General features: G+C 38.7%; 1 protein-coding gene across 3 annotated transcripts in view; it reads left to right on the forward strand.

The window, feature by feature from the left end:
- The first annotated feature begins 896 nt into the window (after window positions 1-896).
- Window positions 897-19204, forward strand: part of A1cf (APOBEC1 complementation factor) — a 79727-nt gene continuing 61419 nt past the window's right edge. For all 3 annotated transcript variants that reach the window (XM_050157274.1, XM_050157284.1, XM_050157289.1), the window contains exon 1: window positions 897-1006. The gene's annotated coding sequence lies outside the window, so the exon portion shown is untranslated. The remainder of the gene's footprint in view (window positions 1007-19204) is intronic.

Here is a 19204-nt window from a genome sequence, read left to right on the forward strand (position 1 = left end):
GCAAGCTTCAGCGCTGTCTTCCCTTGCTTGTTCTGCGGTTTCCTACAGGTAAAAAAATGTCCTAAGCTGGTTCCCGGGAAACTGGACCTTTCTTACTTGACCCAAAGCCAAAGGAAAGTATCCTTTAATTTAATTTTACAAGTCTTAAGACGAAATTCACTCAAAAGTAGGGAGGTTTGGTTGTTTTTATCTTATAAATAGATTGTTTAAAAAATCTTTTGAGATTTCTTATATGGACTGGTGCTCATGCTGGATAAATTAACTGTAGAGCTTACATTTAAAAAAAATACCAATTATCTGTCCTTTAAGAAAAATGGTTTGCTGACATTTCCAGCATGGAACAGCAGCCCTGGCTCTTATTTGAGAGCTGGCTCCCTCTTCAAATCTGAAGGAGCAGCTTCTGCAATGCTAAATGTTTTTCCAAACCTGATTTGGCCTAAATTCAGCTACTTGTTTATATAAACGCTTTGTGTATTTTGTGTTTGTAAGCCAGCATTTATCTGCATACTTGACCTAAAACTCTACACTTTATTCCATGTGAAAACTGTACTAGGAAAAGTGCGGCACGACAGAACAGTCTCCTAAATTATCTTGCCTGCTAGATCACTTTGACACAGCAAATAAATAAGGTGACCACATCAAGAAATTCTTAGTTTCCTAAAATGGAACGAATGCCACATTTAAATTTATTTCTAAAAGCTACGTTCAAAAGAGAATTGACCCCAATGACTGTAAATGCCAAACACATTTTCATTTTGTAAACAAGAGGGGAAGAAGTTAGTAGCTTCTGTTTAGGCCATAGTGACCCAATTACCTGGTCAAAGGGCTGCGTGGATGCAAGAGACAGGGCGAGTTAAAGTTTAACTTCCAGGAATTGTAAACCAAACCTAAAGCCACTGAACCTTTGGAGTTTGATACGGTGATTAGAATATAACCAAAGTGGCATGCTGAATTCGCCATAATCAAGGAACCTCTTTCCGGGTGGGGAACCTCCGGAATTACTCAGGTATGGCCCACCCTTTTCGTATTTTCTGTTTCAATTCTGTGTTGTGGTATCTATGAGAATGCATGAAAACAGCTTGTGCTCTTTCCTACCCCTGAGTCTTAGACAGAGAATTGCCGTTTGCTTTTATACTAATGAAACCAACTGAAAAACAAAACAAAGTATTGGAAATGATCATGCAGTCTCAAGATGAGACAAATGCCATGATCTACTCCTAGATTTAGTACATTCCCAAAGCTTGTGGAAAGTGGGGTGATCATCGTGTGTTCACAAGTGGAGCTCATGTGCTACAACCCCTACTTCCAGCCGAGTATCAGGGAGAGCTGTGCTTCACCGTCTGTCCTTGTACCGAGGCCCTCAGGGCAGACATGCAATTAACAAAAGACATAGTCAAACACAGCTAAATTTTTTTTAGCTCTGTGTGTCAGTTCTCATTCCTATCGTACTTTAGACTGCACCTAATTCAATTAACTTCTGCATGCTACCACCCTAAGAAGAGAACTGGGGTGAATTCTTGCTATTTCTTCTGCCATTAACCTGCTAAGCAAAATAATATCCTAAGTCATTTGCTTTTAATTCTAGCAAGAAAAGAAAGCAAAGGCCACTGTGGAAAACTGTCTGGGTCTGGCTGTGTTAGAGCTCAACCTCAAGGTGACTATTAGATCGCTTTCACAGACTGAGCAAACATAGCGCAGCGTACATATTTTTACATTCCTCTTTCTCTCGCCCCTGAAAGATAGCTAAACACCCAGATATGATGGTTTTAAGGAGGGAAGTAGATCAGGGCATTGTCTGTTCTATCAGAAATCTCAACTCTCTGACTGACTGAAGCTCTGTTGCTTCCCCGGGACAAGAGTAGGTGCCACAGAGAGGCCCCAGTAAATACGTGTCTGTCCTGGTGACAGTTACACATGTGACTCTCCTAGGAGATGAAAAATGAGAAATCATTTGTGCATCCCAAGAGATTAAGGTTTTATAAAACAAATATGGGTAAACTTTTAATATAAGGAGCACCAAATGAGACAGTCTAGCCTGAAACTCTAACACGTTGAGCAGCATACAGTGAGAAAGTGAATCTGGAATAAAAGGGAAATCGTCTACTTGTTCAAGCAGTTAGCGATCCCCATGCCAATACAGAGAAGTAGATAATTCTTGTTTATTTTTCAGGCCATTTCTAGAATAATTTTGGTACTTCTCAATTTAAAAAAATGTATACATTTTGCTGTTCCAATTTACTGTGTTAAGTATAGGGGTAAGAGAATTGACAAGAAATAAGTTGTTTTAAATGACATTCATAGATTGACATAGTAGATACAAAATCGTGCTTAGCCATTTTAAACTAGGCTAATGACAAGTTAATTTGTGACTTTTTGTTTGTTTGTTTGGTTTTTCAAGACAGGGTTTCACTGTAGCTATCGAGACTGTCCTGGACCTAGCTCTTGTAGACCAGGCTGGCCTCGAACACACAGAGATCCACCTGCCTCTGCCTCCCAAGTGCTGGGATGAAACGTGTGTGCCACCACCGCCCAGCTAATCTGTGATGTTTTAAGTATCGACATTACCTGCACTGCACTTAAGGAACAGAAGGGGCCAAGAACATGTGTCTCCATAGTCAATCAAATATGCTGTATAATAAGTCATGTTAGACCATTGAAAGCAGCTCTTCTTACCATTTGGGTGCTTTTGAACATAACAATATTTGCTAAGTATTAGATTATCAAGTGCATTCCTAAGCACCGTCTTTAAATTTAATCTCATGTTATTCTTAGAACACCCCACTACTATTAATATATGATTATCATGTATCATACTGTTGTTAGATTGAGGTGCAGACAAATTACTTTACAGGCTCAATGTTAAAAGCAAGCGGCACAGCCAGGTGGCCCAGTCAGACAGTCTAATTCCAGAGCACATGTGCACACTGTACTCAGTCATCGGGATTAACTACATGCACATGGGTGCTTAGCGTTGCAATTAGCCAAAGGAACAGGTCATGCAGTTTCCTAACCTCACTTTATAAGAGAACTTCTTCCAAGACATGTGTCTACCAACATTGCTCTAAAATTATACCCCTTAGGCTACAGGCTGAGGAGAGATCACTCTTATAACCCATGTCTAGTGTTTGAGATGACCAGTATCAAGTACAATCACTGAGTTTTGACCGATCTAAGTCAGAACTTCCAATAACTCATATGCTTTCCTCATTCTCCACCAAGCAAAGCCATGCCCATGCTAGAGTCTTTAAAACTAATCCCAGCAAGAGTGCCAGGCTCTCCTACAGACACCACCAGGCTGCAGTCCTCACTCCACACCTCCCTGGCTTATGAAGCTGTAGACAGTATTTGACTTCCCAAGAGCTCAGATTCTTTAGCTGTGAAGCGGGTATGTGATCTACCCATCAAACTTTGAGAAGACTGATAAGCAGAGAGCTGGTGTTTAAGAACAAGTTGATCCCCATCTCCTATTTTCCCATGTTTTTTTTTTTCCAGAAGAACTTAAACTGTCCAAACATACCACCCACCAGCTTTCTCCAAACAATCCCATTCAAGTAAAAAATTAGATAAAGAAACCCATTAATTACCGAAGCCACTGCACTTCTTCAGAACCTACAAACACACACACACACACACACACACACACGCAGGCACACACACTACAAACAGGATAACTTTTAGTTTAGAAACTGTTTTTTAGAACTACCACGAAAAACTCAACATATTTTTATGGACACCTTTAGTTTCAGGTTGTGACGCTGCGTATGTTAACTTGACAGCAGATCTAAAACCTGTTCCAGTAACTCTCTGAAAACGCCGGCATCCCTTAGGACGCTGGGTAATACTTCGGGTACTATTGCCCAATGGCTTTCATTACCACATGCGTCTCTCCATGACTCAGTGAGCTCAAACAAGACTGTATTGATCGACAGAAGATAAGCTTCATTTTATCTTGTTCCTAGACACAGTAACCAGGCTTCTCTCAAGTGCAGGTCTAACAATCCAAACTCCCCCAGGAAAGGCCCTTGGGCAAGACGCCTCACCCCTGCAGTGACCGTCCACACACCCCTAAATCCCATCTGCTCTTTAGCTGAAAACGGCAAACCTAGTCATTAACAAATATTTACCGCCAAATGGATCAGGATACAGGATTTCTCATTTTAAGCCGCCAATCCTATTCCAACTAGGCCATAAGATTTTAACATTATTTAGAATTTTTAATATTACATCATTTCCCCCCTTTCATTTACTCCTTCCAATTCTTCCAAAATACCTCTCATGGCTCTCTCTCAAATTCATGGCCTATAATTATTTCATTGTTAATATATATATATATGCTTATATATATGAATAAAGAGAGAAAGGAGATAGATGATAGACAGACAGATAGACAAACAGATAGATATTCCTAAATATATAAATACAATGTACTCAGACAAATCATATAATGTTACTTATATAAATTCAGGAATGACCATTTTAAGCTAATACACCAACGTTTGGTGTTGAATATTTTTGGTAGATTCCAATAAAAGGCTGAGCTATAGTCATACCTTGGTAATCGGTTCCAGGGATTGGACTCAGGACCTCTGTGATACCCGAATCCTCATGTATTCTAGTTCCCTACGTAAGCTCAAGTAGTATATGTTTGCTTATAACTCATGCACATCCTTTCACATACTCCAAGCTGTCTCTGGGTGACTTCCTGTCCCTTGCGCACTGTAAACACTATTATAGAGTTCCATGCTTCATGTTCATATACTATTCGAGATAAATGTCTGTTTATGTTCAATTCACATACATTTCTTGTAAATGTTTTTAATCTGTAGTTCACTGAATCTATAAATAAGGAACCCACAAATTCAGAGGTCCAGGTATGTTTCCTTTCGTAAAAACGATTGTCTTCACTAAACTATGCTGACATCCTCCTCTCTCTAATTCAACATTTTGAAAGACGTACAAACTAAGCTTCTTCTCTGTGGATTTATAGAGGAAACTTTATGTGTATCAATATTAACAATGTGAGCATGTTCCAGGCTTGCTTTTTCCGGTGGGGATTGTTTTCTAGCGATATTGAGAGGAAAGAGTCATAAAAGATATGAAAACTCCCTGTATTTGCAGAGTGTTCTGCACCAGTAAATAATATTGTCTATAGAGAATTAGCACATGACAGTTTAACCAGATTAAATGTCTAAATAAAAAAATTGATTATAATTCTATAAAATCCCACTTCCAATTAGGTAGTAATGACTTTGCTTACTCCAACAATTAGGAACTAATTATTGGTTAGGCAGCTCAACTGATTTAAAGAATACTAGGTCTGAGTATGGGAGTTACATGCTCTAGTACCTTACTACCATAATATATTCTAGTTTATAAATGTATTTAAGGGCCAGTAAGATGGCTCAGCAGGTAAAAGCACTCACTATAAAAGCCTGAACCTCAAGTTCAATTCCCAGAACCCATAATAGAAAGTAAGAACTAAGTTTCAAAATTTCTCCTCTGTCATATACACATCCATACTCATCCATACACCGCACACATAATATATATTATGGTTGCTTTTATCCAACCATTTAAAAAATTGTTAATTCTTTGAAATTTTTATGCACTGTATTTTGATCATATTCACCCCCAACTCCTCCAAGACCCACTCCCACTTTCCTATGATCCCACCTTCATGTTCTTTTCTTTAGTTTAGTAACTTAGAACCCATCAAATCCATTGGTTCATACACTTCTGGGTATGAAGCTATCCATGGGAGCATAGCTGACCTATCAGAAGCTGCACTCCTTTTTACAATTTTACTTATGTATTTATTCATATATTTTTGAGAGTTTCATGAGCGCTATATTTATATAATTTCCCTCCTCACCCTCTCTTCAACTCTTCCCCATTTACCCCAACTTCATCTCAAAGTCATGACACCCTATTCTTTAATCATTAATTAATCACACACACACACACATTTGTAACTAGAACCTGCTGAGCTCCTCTAGTGTTACTCATGTGTATATGTGTTAGGGTTGACCATTTTGAGTTGGATGATCTATCAGGGCATTTATCCTTGGAAAATTATTAGCCATTAATTAGCTGTGCCTCTTCATCTAGGGATGGGACCTTGTGATATATATATATATATATATGTAGCTTATAATTCCTTTGTTGTTTTTCAAACCTCTCAAGTGTTATCTATCCTCCCTCCAAATGCCTCCTTGTTCTTTCCTTGTCCCTCCCACCCTTATCTTTTTGTCACATTCAAGTCATTTCATATTGTTTGTGAACCATTGAGTTTCACCTGGGCTGTTTTTGTGTCAGGGAGCTTGGAAGTAACCATTGAAGCCTAGTGAGCTCAGCAATGGGCACACAACTGAAAACAGTGGCTCCCACACTCCCAGAATCTATCAGTTCATTCTATCAGTTCAGGCCCTATGAGCATCTTCCCCATCTATTACTGGTTATGGACAGGGCTTGTCTTATGAAGGCCATGGGCAAGTAGCTGTAGCTGCTGTGAGTTCCTGATTAAAACTGCCAAGTCATTTCTAGAGAATGGTATTTTGCCATTTTTCTCCCTATCTTCTGGCTCCTACATTCTACTGATACCCCCTTCTCCAGTGATCCCAGAGCCATAGCAGGAGTAAGATAAATGTATTGCTTAGGGGTGATTTGCCTTCAACCATCGCTTAGTCTCATAATCTTGGGCAGTCCTGAATCTCTTCATTCATTGTTATTGATGGAAAAGACAGGCTTCTCTCATTAGGACAGTAGCTCTCAAACTTCCTAATGCTGTGATCGTAAAACCATTTTTGTGACTACTTCTTAACTGTAATTCTGCTCCTGATTTAAATTGTAATGCAAACATCTAATATTTACGTTATATCATATCAGGCTTTCTAATATGCAACCCCTGTGAAAAGGTCATTTAACCCCAAAAGAGTTGCAACTCACAGTTTAAGAACCACTGCATTAGAACCAAGTATAGCATTTATCTATGCATATAAGCAAACACACATGTACAGAAGGCAGTTTGGCACTGTGTTTATTTAGCTAAAGATCACTAGTGTATTGACCCCTAGGGTCTATGACCTCTCGAGACATGGTAGTGGTTTTTCGCTTGTTTAGTTTTTGTTTTTACTTTAACCAAGTTTACAGTACCAAGCATTGTGGAACAGGCCACAAATTACAACCCGGGAGTGCTTGGTTACCCCCAGAAAAGTCATGTTACTTCTGCATATGTGAGCACACTTTCTTGATAGGGTAGTATCTAACTAGACAGTAGAGTAAGACCATTGATGCATTTTCTCCTCTAGTAATCTAAGAAGCAGTTCCTGGGACCTTCAAGCTATCTAACAGAGTGGGAAGCATCTGGTTCAGTTCCAGCTTGATTTTTTTTTTTCTGTATCTTACAACCAAAGTGTACAGTGTCATCAGCACGGAGTCTTATCATTTAGCTCTGGTGGGCAACCAAGTTGAAAGAAAGGAACCTGTGCTATTTGTGCAGACTTCTGGGGGCTCCCTAAACAACATTTTCTTTAAAGGTATCACACGCCTGGTGGTGGTGGTACACGCCTTTAACCCCAGCACTTGGGAGGCAGAGGCAGGCGGATCTCTGTGTGTTCAAGACCAGTCTGGTCTACAAGAGCTAGCTAGTTCCAGCACAGATGCCAAAGCTACAGAGCAACCCTATCTCAAAAACAACACCAACAAAAGTATCAGACAGAGGGCAGCACTGTTGTTTAGCCTCTTACTCCTTCTGCAAGCAGCAGTAACAAAGAAACATTTTGAAAATATTTCCCACCTAAGAATTTAAAGAAGGTTGATGTCAAATTTCTTCATGCTCACTTTATTATGTGCTGGTTTCAGGTAACCGAGTCATGATTTATCATTCCATGGGTTCAAGACAGTTAAAGAAAATTTCACCTCTTTGTGCAGAATGGTACTGATCCCTAGGTGTTCCGCTGATCTAGTAGACATTAACTGACGTATCAACCAGCTAAGAGGCTGAATGACACAGTAAAGTCAGAACACATCAGTGTGGATGGAAAGGCAGTTCCAAGGAGGTCCCAGAAGAAAGCAGCCCTAAAACAAGCAGACCGTTCTGATACTGGGGAATAACGCAGCAGCAGGAGAAACGCAGGAGCAGACAATCGTAAAGTCGCCTAGCAGACGGTTGGGAGACTGCAGAGCATTGCAGACAGATGTAATTGTTTTCTGTTTCTAGCAGTGTTAGTAATCATCCCGTTAGCTGTTTTATTGGGCTTCTGCATAGCACTTATCTACTCAGCTGAGGCCGTTAGCACGAAGCAAACAGGCTTATTAGATGTACTCAAACCCTATTGCTTCTGATTATTTGTTCTGGAAGTCAGAAATCTAAATCCAATACCATGGGGAATGAACTGTGTTGGCAGAAGAATCTCCTAATCCTCTTTTCTGAAGCTGCCACACCCACACACGCACACTCCCAGAAGGATGCAAACCTTTACTCCTAACCAATTAGAACTGGCAAGCTGTAATTATGAGACTAGTGGCATTGACAATATCTTAACTTTAAAATACTCCCATAGCTCTTCCCTCATGCTAAGCATTTTGGTGAATCTGTTTAAACCTTCTTCAAAACAGATATTATTACCATATCATTTTTCTAGTAAAAAAAAACTAAGGCTTAGGGACATGGAGAAATATGAAGAAGGCACGCCACATGCATCAGCTTGCAAACCAAGGGCAGATGGGTGATTCTGGAAAGTATTGAAGCTTGGAATTGGAAAAAAATGAGACCTTTTGACAGAGAAAAAACTAAGAGAATACCTCAAGAATAAAAAAATGTCTATTTAAAAATAGTAAGAATCAAAGTATAAAATTCCAGCCTTCAAATGAGCCATTGCTTTGTGTACTATCCACTATCCATTTCCAATTCCACCTGATTCGCTACAAATTTTAGGAGACAAGCTAATAGACCTCTAGTTCTCAACTCTTTGTTAAGTCTCACCTTCCCCTCTACGATCAGATTCATAGACAAACAGAGACTCAGTTAAGGGAGAACCAATTGTGACTTAGGAACCAAGAGGTTCCACTCACAGAAGAAATGTGTGTGTGTGTGTGTGTGGTGTGTGTGCACACGCGCAAGCACGCGTGCATGCATACATACACACACACACAGAGGTTCCATCAACACAGTGGCAAGACCGGCCACAAAGCTATCACTGAGAACATAAAGCAGTTTTCATAAAGGGCTCGACTGCCTTACATCCAAATTCTGGTAGTGTCTGGAAGATGACATAGTATCCCCTCGGAAACACACACCCTTTTCCCAGTAGGATGAATAACTGTCTGCACAGGGAGTCCTGAAACCACATTCATTTGGGACTCTACATAGAGACTCAGATGCTCCCAAGTATGAGCTCTATTGACCTGAATAATTTCACAAAAGAGTGAATTTTCTGCCAGATGTTTTCTGGGGAAACAAATTAGTTTGGAAGCAGAGTGTGGGTTCTAGCACACAAAGCCTAAACAGAAAAGAGCCTGAAAAAGCTATGTGGGAGTGGTCATTAGGAAAAGGGAAGCTGGACAGTGGAAGAGAGAAGACATGAGGGGAGAGTGGAATGAGGGACTTGAAGCAGGTGTCTGTGTGAAGAGTTAACTTAGTACATAGTTCTTATTCATCAAGGTTGTCAGGGTATATCAAGGGTATGTTTACATATAGCAGATACTGAGCCCAGCACATCCCCTATTCTCTTGCTGTCACAAACACACGTTGCATGTGCAGTGACCTGAATTGCAGTCTTGAGAATGCTGTTATGTAGTTCTTTAAGAAACTCTAGTGGAAAAAAAGCTTACAATGGGGCTGCCAAGAGTACTTGTGGGCTGGACTGATCTCCTGAATTTGATGTCTATATCCTACAAGGTGGAAGGACATATCAGACTCCTCATGAACATCCTCTGGTTCCACAAACATGCCACAACGAATGTACTCCTTGTACACAAGCGCATGTGTGTGTGTGCGCACACACACATACACACACAAATAAATAAATTAATTAAAATTCAAAAGCCTATAATAGGACTAAAAGTGGCTCAGTTAAGAGCACTGATTGTTCTTCCAAAGGACCCAGGTTCAATTCCTAGCAACTCACTATCATCTATAACATTGGTTCTAGGTAATCCAAAACACTTTTCTGGCCTGTGCAAATTATACATGCAGGCAAAATACTCACAGATATTAAGTCTTAAAAAAACAATAATGTCTGTAAACTCATTATTGTTTGCCTTTCTGAAATAATACATAAAATCAAATATGTTCAATACTCATAATTCATTATCTCAGAATTTCAAAGGATCAGTTAAAGTCCAATAATACATAGTGTTGACAATTTGGAAGAAAATATTATGTTAAAGCAGAAAGTTCTAGACCGAGAATGCCCAGACTCATATCCTAGCCCAATCATCTGACTTTGGTCCAATTACTTAACTTGTACTAAAACCAAGATTGTTTTGCAAATGAGAAAAATATATATATATGAACTGTGTAAGATACTATCAAGCAAGTGTGAGCCAACCTTAGATATAAAAGCCATAATTTGCATCATATTTTATGCCAAGAACACAATGTTTTAGTGAAAGAAAATGGTCAGGAGAGAGACAGGTCACGAGATGACACATTGAGAATATTTTTTCAGGATGAAATAAGGAGGCTGCGAAACTTAGAGAATCCTCACGCCCACTTTGCAAATGTGAGCTTGTAGCCACCTCCCCCTAGTTCTGTGGTACTTTTTCCAATGGATAAATGCTCTCTACCACTGACAGGACCTCTTGATTTGGGGGCATAGAATGCCTTAAAGGATCTTCGGTAATAAGCAAAGTGGAAAGATGAATGTTTACACCAGAGTACAAATCTCGCAGGTTTTGCTATCTACCTAGTTAACAACCAGAAAAATCAGCACACTCAGCCACCAAAGCCACTTATAAAACTTCAGGCGATTGTTGAAGCAGATGGCTGTTAGTCACAAGTCTGACAAAACAATGGCAGTAAATACATCATCCTGCCCCCCAAATCAGTCCCCAGCACAAGCATAGAAACTTCATGAAGTATATACCCCAGAAGAGAAAAACTAAGTGTGGATGGTGGATTGAAAGTGGGGCTAAGTGGAGCATCAGGACGGCACAGAAAGAATTACGGAACAGGATCCACTAAGGGACAGCAAGAAAATGCGTCCTTCTGTGTGGGACAAAGCAGTGCCAGTCTGGCCTCGAGAATTCCTGCAGTTTGTCTTGCTCCAATAGTCCTAAAGACCATCTTGTGCAATCCCCGTTCCATTCCCAGATCTACATTAATTAGCAGCAGAACATTCTTGGAAAGAAGTACAGAAGGCTGATCCCCCTGTTGTAAGTGATATGTGAGTGCCAACTTCTCTGTTAGATCTGGATGCTGGGCCCACCCTTGAAGAAGTTGGGGTAACTATAACAACTCACACACTGAGAATCAGTTTAACGACATGTGCTATCACACCATTTAAGTTCATCTTTTTCTAAGTAGAGTGTTGTATGCAGGGATTATCTTATCCCTAAAAATCAACAACATTATGGAACTATTTCCAGAGTTTGAAGACTGAGATTAAATAATCACCTTTTTTCCAAAGTCTCATTTTTTTAAAAAAAAACTGTAAAGCTATTAACTATGGTAAAGTAGTGACTTCCTAAAGGCAAGAAAATGATTCGATTCTTTTTAAGCTCTGACACCCTAGTACACTGTTAGGTGCACGTGTGCATACACACACACACACACACACACACACACACACACATCCCACCTATGAGTAGCTAACTCCAAACAAGAGTCTGTTCTTTCTTCAAAGATCGCCCCAATCTCGTAAGTGTTCCCAGCTGGCTCTGTTGTTGATCTACTTTTGCGGCTTGGATGGACCAGTTTGAGTAATATGTGATTAATGGTATGAGGATAAGGTCTTAAAGCAAGTATTGGAAGTCACAGTTAAGGAATTCGCTCAGGCTAGAGACAATCTTTGAGCAGAAGATTGCAGAGATATGGCTTCTGAGAGGAGGCTAAAAGTAGAGGAGGCTGAGGCTCACCGCTGTGAATGGCACTTGCTAACCTTTAAGCCACAGTTAACTCTTCAAGTTCTGCTTTCAGAGTACAGAAGTTAAGGCTTCCTCTTCTTGTCTTTCCTTGTAAATTTAGTTTCAAGTTAAATTCCAGGGATTTAAACATCTTCTCTTTGATATCTAAAGGAAGTTTCAAGCAGAGAAGCGGTGAGATGTCTTTGAAGCAGATAAAGCCTGTCTCTACAATACCTGTTTAATGAGATTTCTACTGAACTACAGATGACACAATTTTAAACAGATTTTTAAATAAAAAATCTTATTACCTAGGGCTTATTTATCCTCAAAACCAAAAAAAACCTAGTATCAGGACTGATTTGCAAAAATGATGATCAATTAGCCAGCTGGTTATGTTTAATTTTTCTCAAGAGTTCTGGTAACTTTTTGGAAATAGATTGTTATTCCTTATTTTGATGCAGTACAAAATTTAAATAAAAATTAGAAAACATATTCTCTCTTTATTATGCATGCTTTAGAGTCTTGATTTAGAACAAATGTGTGTTCATATATTTATTCACACGTTTGTACATATATAAAATATACACAAAATATCATGTCAGTGAGGTATCTGCTCATTATCTTCCTCCCATAAACTCTAGGTCAATAACTCCAGTGGTCACCCCATACAGTTATGTTTTTCTGTAGATATTTTATTACTCTGCTAATTCCTCAGTATGTTGGTTTCGTTAGCTCAAGTTACTCCCGGTAGGACTCCCAATCAGATGGTGTATGTATCTCAAGCATTCATCAGCAAGCAATAATCAGAGTATTAATGGCCCAAAACATCTCTGCAAAAAAATAAGTTTCCTTAGAAACTGTGTCTATCAGTGTTACTCCTTAAAAAATAAAATAAATAATAAGGTAGAGTCAACAACTTCTTAGCCACGAGAATCAGCAAAGGAGCTGGAGCAGGGATAAGAGCAGAGGCAGGGTAAGAAAGAAGATACGCAAGTATAACTGACAATAGAGGGAAAACCCCACTCTTAAAGCAGTCATGTCTGCTGTCATGCAAAGGTTCTATGGTTGGAGTAACCCAACGGCACACTACTATATCAGGGATTTGGTCCATGGCTGACTTCCTTCTGATTTCTGTAGACGGAGACTGCTTGTTCGTTCTTGGCCGCCCAGACCCAAAATAATCACACACAAACTATATTAATTGAAATACTGTTTGGCCAAAAACTTAAGCATATTTCTAGCTAGTTCTCACATCTTAAATTAACCCATTTCTGTTATGTTTTATTTTATCACAAGGCTTGTGGTTTACTGGTGCATCTTTCTCCTCCTGTGCCTACATGGCGTCTCCCTGACTCCACCTTCTTTTCTCCTCTATCTCTGCTTGGAATTCTCACCTTGCTCTATTCTGCACTGCAATAGGCCTAAAGCAGCTTCTTTATTAACCAATGGTAATAAAATATATTCACAGCATATGGAGGGGAATCCACATTAGACTTTTATAGTCTAGAAGAGCTAAGGAGCCGTAGAAGGAAACTAATACTTTAACTTAAATTGAAGAATAAAAATAACTACAAAGCCATATTACATTCTGCCAAATGATATATCCCAGGGTAGACTTAAAGTTACTACACACTGCTAGAATTTGAATGAGAAATAGTCAGTGTATAACAGAGGGCTTATAATGACTGTGTGTTCACATTGGAACATACACAAAGGAAGTAAGGTCCTGGTCCATGTGTGTCATCAAACAATCTACTATGACCTAGTCAAAGGAATTAATGCAATAGCATACTTTCAGTCCAGCCAAATCACACAATGCTCCAGCTGAAGAGGGTAATGTGTCCCTGTGGAGGAGAGAGTAGACTCACAGTATTACCCTTTCTGAATTCCTTCATATCCCGTGTTCTTCCTAGCGATACTCTGAAGGAACCAAGGGAGACCGTATGCTCTCTTCAACCCTCACCCACTTCTTTCATATAGAAAAACAAAAAGACAATAGGGAAAAGCTTAAGTAATTAAAGGCAAAGACTCTGAGTCTCTGGGCATTCAGACTTAGGTTGTTTGTCTGTTCCTTGTCACCCAGAGTATCCTGGCATATCAACTAACTTCTCTTTTACTGGGCTTACTCCTCTCTACCCTAACCATAGAAATGTTATCACGTGCTTCATAGGGTTCTTACAGGGATCAAGTAAATCATGTCTTAATGTGAAACATGGCAGACAATATATGCTTAGTATATGTTGGTCTTGTTTATTTTTCTTACTTATCATTTAAAATTTTGTCACATAACAGCCAAAAAAAAGTTTTAAGCTGCTCATTAAAGATTTTCACGTGTAAGCCTGTAGGTGGTGGCACACACCTTTAATCTCAGCACTCAGAAGGCAGAGGCAGGTGGATCTCTGTGAGTTCCAGGACAGCCAGGGCTACCCAGTGAAACCTTGTCTTGAAAAACAAACAATCAGAAAACGATTATCATGTGTAAACTACTTGCTTTTAAGTTATCTCTATTTCCTCTGACCCACTGTGTCCTTTGCTCATATGTCCACTGATGTGTGAGTATTTCTGTTTATGATTTAAAAGTATTCTTTGCATTTTACAGATATAATTTGTGTCTATTATTCATGTGTTAATTATTTTATTTTCATCTCTGCTAAGGTTACATTGCAATTACATATACTTGTGATTTTAAGGTAGTTAAATCTGTCAGCCTTTTTGTTGTGAATTTTTATACTTACTTTGAAAGACTTTCTGTGCCCTGTGCCCCAAGAGTGGAATGTTCTCTCATGTTCCAGTAGTTATGTAATGTCTTTAAAGTTTATTTTCTTAGTCCTCTCAGAACTTGGACATAGGTTATGAGGCGATGGTCCAACTTTATCTCTTATTCAAATTGTCCACGACCTCCTGATGATCTAAATTAACACCTATTGGCAAATACAATCTAAACAAAACTATGGGTCAAGGCTCTTGATTCTGTGCCATCGATTTCCTGTTCTTAGGACTGTTTGATTTCTCTCTGTTGGTTAGGCTGGTTCCAGATCATTCCACATATTCAATCAATCTTGTGGCATTCATCGCATGTTTCTTACTGTCAGAAGAATTATGGAATTGGTTTCTCAAAATTTAAAATAGTGGGATCAAAATTGGAATGACAAAATATTTAAAATGGGGGTGAACAGATTTCATTGCATAATAAACTTTTTAGCTAAACAAGTCTTTAGGGCTTTCTGCCGGATTTTGGCATCTTTTTCATACGGTTTCAGGCATTTCTCCATATGCTTATTCTTATTTTCCTTTATTGTCAGTTTTTCTCCTTGCATCTTGTTTGCGCTCTTGGAAAACAAGCACACTTACCTCTGCAGTGTGCTTTAATTAGCTGTGATATAGTTTTATAGAACTGTGGAAGGGGTCCTATACCTCTCTAATGTGACACACTTGCAGTGTCTGTAACAAGTCAAGGGTATTGGACTCTACTCCTAACTCATGAAAAGTTACATTACCTTTAAACTGACGTAGATACATTTGCCTCACTATCACTTGTTCATTTACTATGAAAATCATGGGTGTTTTCAATAGTGAAGGGAATTAAGTTCACAAAATCCCTAATATTCAAAACTCCTTATGTTTTTACAATGATGCTGTCTCGTTCTAATCTCAGTGCTGGGCCGTCAGCTCATATTTAAACTCATATGCAATCGTTTCTCTATTAGATTTCGGTTTTCTTGTACATTTGTATGGTTTATATTAGCGATGTGGTATGTCCACAGATGATAATATCATAAATTTCTATTCTTCAAAGGGTTTCCTATCATAAAAGAATTATTTCTTTCTCTTTTTCTACATTTGCTTATTTATTTGTTTGTGTGTGTGTGTGTGTGTGTGTGTTGTGAGATGTGTGAGTGAGCACCAGGACCCAGAAGAGGGTATCAGATCCCTCTGCAGTTGTGCACATCCTGGCATGGGTGTTGGGAACTGAACTGAGAACCTATCTCTGTGAGAGCAGTAAATGCCTTTCAACACTGAGCCACTGCTCCAGGCCCAATTTCTTTACTAATTCATGAATACATGAAGTGTGTCTAATAAAACTATCTGGTTCGGGTGTTATTTGACAAAAAAAAGTGTTGAATGATTTTTCAATGTAAGTTAATTGTTATTAATTTATCTAAAACTTTAATTTATCCTCAGAACAATTTTGTAAGGAAAACCATACTTTTCTAAGTAAACACCATTGCATCCATATTTTTCAAATTACTAGAAGATATATTCTCATTTTTGAGATTTATCTAGCTTGTGATTATGAAGTTCCTCTCATCTGAAGAATTTACTTTTCCTGGTCAGGATGACCAGCAGCATTTCTGCGGGCTCATCTTTCCCATAATTCTCTATCCTAGTGTCAAGTCTGTAGAATTTTTCTTTGTTAATTCTACTTTTATTTATTAGGCCATTATCATTTTTCCTAGCTTCTTTCCCTGAGTGCATATTTGCAGTGATTTCTGTTTTTAGCAAAATGTTTTCAGATTAAAATTTTGAACCAGTTTTACAATGAAAATTCCATTTCCCCAGGTGTTCATATAGGAAAAACTTTGAATTTTTTCATCTTTTAAATTTTAGAAGCCACACATCATAGAAAAGTAATAACAGCCAAATAAACAGGAATAAATAAAACATAAAGTAATCGTTTCTCTACCATCCAATTTAACCAGTAAGCCTTTTATAATCAAAGATCTTATGAATGTAATCTTAACATAAATGAAATTAATCAGACACTTTTTACAACCTAGCTTTCAATTATAACTTTAAAAAAAATCTACTTCCGTTATGACTCTTTTTTTCTAGACTATTAACCTGCACTGAACCACTGTTTATTCAAGCATCTCTTCCTCCCTGGCTATTCAGGCAATGTCTGAGCTTCCTTACAACACTAACATGCCCTGTGAGAGATGGGAAACATATTAATATGGATTTACAGACTTTTCTGGAACAAAGTAAAAACACAATGTACTAATTGTTGAAGCAATTTGAATAATTCTACATGACACACCCAGAGCTACATCTCTTTCACATTGGACAATGGCTGGCAAGGACACTAACAAATGGGGAATTCTCAAAAGGTGGTTGAGTCAACCAAAGCAGTATTTGCGGAACAGAAAGGGAATACTAGATGAGAGTCTCTCAGATGCCAACCCTATCTGTTCAACCATTTTCCTGTTATTTTATCTTTTAAGCTTCCCAGTTAGGTATCAATGATCTTATATTATATTTTTTAAACTTTTGCCCGATGATCTTGTCAACTTCCAATATCCAGGAGGATAAATATATGTATTTCTTTGGGTTCACCTTCTTATTTCGCTTCTCTAGGATCACTAACTCTGGGATCCAGAAAGTTAAAATCATGGTAGAAGAACAGAAATTAAAATGTCATTGTGTTCTTCTCAGACAATATGGAATCCATGACTGAAAAAAAAATTGTTCTAGTACAATTAACATGATTTCTAAAACAACTTCAGTTTCTTTAAGATTATCTAGGCACCAACTAATGCATTGTACATTAAGTGACGGCTTAATAATAGAGATATGGTTCTGATTAATTCATTGCTATTTTTTTAAATAATAAGGTGACACATAATGACTTTAAAAAGTGCTTTTGAGCTTTTTAAGTTAAAATGTAACATCATTTTCCATTTCCCTTCCCTTGCCCCAAGCCCTCCCAGTACCTCCATTTACTCTCTCTCCAAATTCATGGCCTCTATTTCTTTAATCCACAGAATCACTACAGCAATCTTTTGTAATCATATGTGAATGCATATATGTATGTATATATACATTTTCTCTATTTTTTTTCTATGGTCCATAATGTATACTCAAATGAACTATTGCTTTCATTTGCAAATACTTTTCTAAGTTGAGTTCTGGAACTAATTTATACTTATTTTATTGAGCAATGCAAGGTAATATTTACCTTGCATCATCTAGAGAGTGCCTGGACTTGTATCACAAACCCTTCATTTCTGCACAATCTGGAACTCTGTAAAATTCCCAGCGGGTACTTTAAAAGTCTGAATTTCCTGCTAAAACCACTTATACATGTTTCAAAAGGGCTATTATGTATGGCTTAGTTAAATCATTCAACACTGGGCCACAACAGAACATTAGAGAAAGACGGATATAGCTTCGAGGTATCCAAACAGCAGGTGAAACCTTCCCTGGTGACAAAGCCACATGGATCTGGTCTCACCACAGTCATGAGGTTCCTACTCCGCAAGAAGGACTCCTCTCCACTACTTAGCAGTCACAAATAGTCTTTCCCCATTCAGTTTCCTCATCCAACCTCTTCCAAAGCATCCAATAAGTGGACAACACAGTACTTATAGCACCAGAATTGCTCTTTCCAAATTCTAAATTGCCAAAGACAAGAATGTATAGCGAAAGTCCATACTTGTTGACCTGCTCATAAAAGTTGAGGACAACTGTTACAATTAACTTTTAATAAAGACGCCTGCTGACATCCACTGTCAGTACCCCATTTGTTCTCTGCCATAAATTCTGCTTTTTACTTTCCAAGCTCTTGCGTCTTTGCTCTTAAACTGCTCCCCCTCGTGTACTTTTCCAGTACTTGTCTTGTGTCTTGACCGATCTCTGTTTTAGAAACAAAAGTAAAGTTTGCTCCCCCAGTCCTCCTGTCTCCTTGGTCTCCATTGTAGGTTCCACCAGGACAACAAAATCCAAGGAACAATGCCCACTTTCAATCCTGTCCTGGTTTTCCTGTGTAACTTGCAATTCTTTGTGGCATCAAATTTTATTATCAAATATATTTTCACTTTCTGTCATGGGCCACAGTTATAACTGCATGACAGCATGTATCTCTATCTGCGAGGTATGGATTTAGAAAAGCCATTATTTCCTCTACTATACCTTTCCTTCTTTTTCTCCTCCCTCCTTCCATCTTCCCTGACCCAAGTCCCATGGACACCAGAGACCTTGAGGGAGCACGTTGCCCTGACCCTCTGGCTGAACTGTATTAACAGTCCAGCTAGGTGATAGGAGACCCTATTCGCTCACAGTTCGGTGAGAATGCCAGGCAAGGGCACCTTCCTGCACTGTATGTGGCAATGTAGGGCTGTGCAAGCGCTCCTGGGAGCAC

Source organism: Alexandromys fortis, unplaced genomic scaffold (genome assembly GCF_014885135.2).
Source record: "Alexandromys fortis isolate MF-2015 unplaced genomic scaffold, M_Fortis_MF-2015_v1.1 scaffold_10, whole genome shotgun sequence".
Lineage (NCBI taxonomy): Eukaryota > Metazoa > Chordata > Mammalia > Rodentia > Cricetidae > Alexandromys > Alexandromys fortis.